The following is a 5,398-nucleotide window of genomic DNA, read 5'->3' on the forward strand; positions in this document are numbered from 1 at the left end:
AGTATTGATACACCGAGAAGGTCCTCTAGGATTCCCAAGAAAAATCCCAAGTTTTTAGCTTAGGATTGAATTGGTCTTTTCTAAATGATTGTCTTGAATTTGTTTTATTTTGTTTTATTGCTTGGTCATAGTCATAGGTGGTTAGGTGGTTAGTCGTTTCCTAAATAATAGCTAAGTCATGGTCTTGCATAGCTGAAGTCTAGGAGTCAGTTTTGCAGAAACCTTATTTAAAGAGTTTATGTGGAGCTGAAAAAGATAAGAAGATTTTTATTCAAACTTGTGGTTGTCTTTCACCCAAAGAAAGTCAAGTATCCTGTGTTTTTCATTGTGTTCTGACAGGGACCTATCATCACAGCACAAACATTATTTGATTCCAAATTAAGAGCAATGCCTATTATACCCCGTTCAATTTCTTTTAATTCAAGTGTCATTATTTCCTTCAAAGTATGATGCTAGTATTAACAATTTTTACTTCTCCATTATATTTCTCTATGTGTTGGTGGATACCCCTATGCAAGGGGAGCTTAATTCCTGTTGTCATCACCATCCCCCATCGGGTGAGGATGAGGTGTGGGACAGTGAGAAGCAGAGGAGTGTTCATGATAGGGTAGAAAGAGGCTTTCAATTGGTCCTAAACTCATATCAATTAGGGTCTTTGTTCCTTCTTGGGCTTTACAAGTAAATGGTCTAAATATATACAAAAACTCATATCATGTGAAAATGTCAGCATTATAAGTGCATTGCATCTCTCAAGCGTTTTGTTGAAGAGTTGTCACACTTCTTCCTTGGAAAGCGATTCCACCTTGATAATTTCTTTGCACCCCATTCTTAGGCACACATCCTTTGATCTAGTGGTTATGATCAATGTTCCTCCATCAACTCCAATGGGAATTCCAACCTCTTGTGGTGCATAAACTTCCCATACATCATCTCATATAAGAACAAATTTCTTTATTTTATGCATTATGTTAAATAATCAAGCGGATCTTATCTTTTAATCTTCTTCATCTGATGAATATAATTTCACCTTTTTAGCAATATCATCTTCCAACCTACAAATGCTTGATTCTTTTGATAGAGTCACCCAATAAACATGGCCAAAGGTATCCTTATTTTCCAATAGTCGATTATGAATATGAGTAACAACAATTGTTTTACCTACTCCCCCCATCCCCCAAACTCCAATGCTTTGGATTTCACCTTTCTCTAAGCGTGTCCAAATTCTCCCCAATTATTATTTTTTTATTGTGGTTTCTCCTATCAATTGTTTTGTTAGTAATGCCTCTCCTTCATCTTGAGATACATCAATCAAAAGCCCTTCAAAAATTTACCCCACTCAAGTAGCTCATCCACTTTTTTCATATTATCTTGAAATCGCCTTAGTAATCTTATTCTTGAGAAACATATTCTCTTTCCGACTTCTTGCTCTAGCTTTTGCACACCATCTTTTATTTGTTACACTTCTCTCAACCACTTTTCAACTTCCTTCTTTCAACATTGATATCCTGCATTTTCTAATTCAGTAATGATATCATCTTCACAACTCTTCAATCTTTCTATTTTCTCTCTTAGATTCGAACCATTCTCATTAAGAATCTTGTAATTGTTTAAGCATTCATAAATGAATGACTACATATCTTTCAATAGCCTAATGCTTGTTGATGCACCTTCCACGTATTGCACCACACACCTGATTAAGAAACTTGGTCATTAATATTTCAACTAAAAGAATAAAAATATCAAGCAACATTGGAAATCCCTAATAAATTGATCTTTTACTAAAAAAAAAAGGATGAATTATTAAGATAATATAAATCTCGTTAGTAATAAATCACAATAGCAGTAATATTTTCTTAGGTTAATGAAATAGTAGTCATTCACAATTTAGTAAAAATAAGTCTTAGATGACAAAGTTGTGATGATTATTGTATCCAAAGAAAGAGAAAGTATTGTCGCTATTCAATTCTCGCTATAAGTAGCTTTATTGCTTGTTTATGCTAATTTGGAAGTTAAAAATCCCAAGTATGTTTTTAAAGGTCATTAAATTCAAGACTACCCAAATATTATCTTCCTAACTCTTTAGGAAATTAAAACTAAACACTCTGGAAAAACACAATGCAAGGTGGAAAGCCAAATATCAACATAATTTTATCAATTGAGCCATGGACTTTTTTGAGTTTTTCACATACTTGTATAATTCCTTAAAATTACTATTAAGTTTTCAAATTTTAGAGACTTATAAATTTAAATAAAAATTATTTTGGTTTTTCCTAGGCTATCCCCAATTTTTCTCCAAAACACTACTACAAAAATAATTTATGATGTCACTATTTATGGTGTCACATTTAAAATAATGACATCATTGAGCTTAAAATTTATAAAGGTGACACATCATATAAAAAATCTTCAATTAGGGTAGTTAGATGATGCTAATTTCAAATTTATGGTGTCATTTTTTGGAAGTGACACCATATGAAATAAAAATTTTTAAATTTTATAACTCAATGGGCCCTTTTTTAAAATAGTGAGTAGGAACAATTTATGAAAAGTCCATTGTTTCCATATATACATTAACTAATATAAAAGATCTTATTGCTTAACCCTAACCATCTTTTTCTTCTCCTTCTTCTCACACCCATGGTCGGCACACCTAAAGTTGATATTCTTTGCTTCGTAAAATCTCGGGTAAGTCAAAATCCCTTATCTATCATCTTCATTTTTTTTTTATTAATGCAAAAATATTTGTTAGTACAATTGTTTTATATCTCTTGATTTAGTATATCTATGATGTGGGTTTTGTAAATGGTGTTTTTTGTCGAGTTCCAGGGAAGTAAAAACTAGGTTTAACATTCTAACATATTTTTCGTTTCATTGCTAATAAGCCCCAAAACAAATGAAAACAAGAAAAATGAATGATTTTTAAAATTTTTGTCTAATTGAGAATGAGAGATACACTAGTTTTCTTGTATGAAAATAAGAGGATTTATATATATAATAGACATAAAAATAGACTTCTTGGATATTTAATAAACAAGTGAATTTTTCTCTAAAAAAAATAAAATAAGAATTTCTCTATATAATAAAATAATTTACATATGAGATAGTTGTCAATAAGAAAGTTTTGAAAATAAATTTGGGATAAAATATTTTTTAGTAAGTTTTGTTTAGATAATTCAAGAATAAAGTAGGTTATTAACTTTCCTTAAAAAATAATATTCTTCTTTCTTTTTTGAATTGATCAATTTTTTTAGAAATTAAATTGTTAGGTTCTATTCTTTGTAAATGTTTAAGAAATTCTAAAAAATTCTTTAAAAATAAAATGACCTTTCTACCACATTCCTTGTAATAAATAATTGTTTTTTTTATACATATTGTAAACTAAAAAAAAAAAGTCTTTGTTCAGTTAACCTAAGAAGACATTCCTTTGTGTTGAGAGTCACCTAAATGGAATAAAATATTCAATATCATAGGAGAGTAAAAAGTATTGTAAAAATGATTTTGTTGATAGAGTTATCTAAATGGAATAAGATATTGGTAGATGAATAAAATATTATGGTGATTGTAATAGTTGACTTAGTGAGTGGAGGATAAGTGTATGCTTCTTTGTTTATTCTATAAAAACAATAATTTTAGTAGTTGAAAACGTGTATGAAATGACTGAAAATATTTTCTGAAAAATAAGATAATAATAAATGGATAATAGCTCATTTCCTAAAAATCTTTTGATAAATTAAAATAACTTGTAGTTAAAATATATTCTTGTGAAAGTATTTAAAAATGAACCAATATATTAATAATTGTTATGATTAAAAAATCAATAATGTTTATGAAAAGTTCTTTGATTCTTTCTCATTCTAATTTTTCTCTTAACATTTTCTAATAAAAAAATTAGTTTTTTTTTTGTCTTATATGCAAAATTTTCATGCTTGTTATAATATCATATCTTATCATATTAGTAGTTGAAAACATTTTTATATTTTGTTACTAATTTTTTTTTTTTATATAATTGAGATGAAATTTAATGGACATTGTTATTTCACAAAATGAACTTTAAAAAATATTGAAATTAAAAAAATCCTTCCAAGAAATATACATACATATATATATCTATATATATATATATATATATATATATATATATATATATATATATATATATATATATATATATATATATTAGATGTTAAAAATGATTTTTAAAAACAAAATGAATTATAAAAAAAATTAAAAAGTGCAAATTTTAAGTAGAAAATTAGTATTTTTTTTAAATTTTAGATTTATATTTTGATTTTGTAGTTTTGATTTATTTTTTATTTTCTTGAATGGTTTTTATTTGAGTTCAAATGTGACTACTTTGTTATAAGATTCATTAAAGAAATAATTGTTGATTTTACAGTTATTGCTTTAAAGGTTTTACTCATTTAATGAATTGTATATAATTTCATACTTCCAATTATTGTGATATTAATGTTATTCTCATTTGATTTCAGTTTGATGACCAAAAAAACATATGCTCAAGTAGAATTTGATGAAATTAGAGAAGAATGGATTACTTTTGTGTTATAACTAATCATGAATCATATTGATGTATCGTGATCATTCATGGTAAGTCCCTTAGTTGTTATATGATTGAATTTTCCATTGGTATTGTATAACATTACTTATTCTTTACGAACTATTTTTATATCAAAACGAGAAAAAGGAAAAAGAAGAAGAAAACATTAGTACTTAGATTTGTTTATTGTTTATAACATCACATTTTTATTTTCAATAAGAACTCTAAACCTCATTAAACTATGAAATGCAGGTATACACTCTTGGGAGGACAGTATGAAGAATAAAAAGAAAGAAGAAAGAGGCAACAAGATTTAGGTTTTTAGATATGACTCTTATGTCATACATTATTGGACATAAGCATTACTTTATTTGGAATTGAGAATTTTGGGTTTTTGGATGCAACTCTTCTGTCATTTTATGGTTAGCCGGTTTTATGCATATGAAATGTAGGTATACATGAATGTTGGGAAGCTTAACATTTCTAAATCATGTTTTAATGTGTATTTACTTTTCTTTTTTAGTTTTGGTGGGTTTGATGTGTTTGATGTACTATTATTTTGTGAACATTTGATATACAAATATTATTGGATGATGTAATGTGTTACAAGTTAATTTATAAGCATTATGAAAATATAAGTTAAATATAATATGATTATTATATTTATGGACAATTTACACAGGTTGGTCTTATTTATTAATAAGCATTACAAAAATCTACAAACTAATCAACAAAAAACAACCATATCTTCCATAATCATTTAGAATGATGTGACACCATAAATTAAAGGTGATACATTTAACGTGACACCATAACTCGAAGATGATGCATTTAATATGACAC

The sequence above is a fragment of the Vitis riparia genome, chromosome 19 (assembly GCF_004353265.1).
Source record: "Vitis riparia cultivar Riparia Gloire de Montpellier isolate 1030 chromosome 19, EGFV_Vit.rip_1.0, whole genome shotgun sequence".
NCBI classification, from domain to species: domain Eukaryota; kingdom Viridiplantae; phylum Streptophyta; class Magnoliopsida; order Vitales; family Vitaceae; genus Vitis; species Vitis riparia.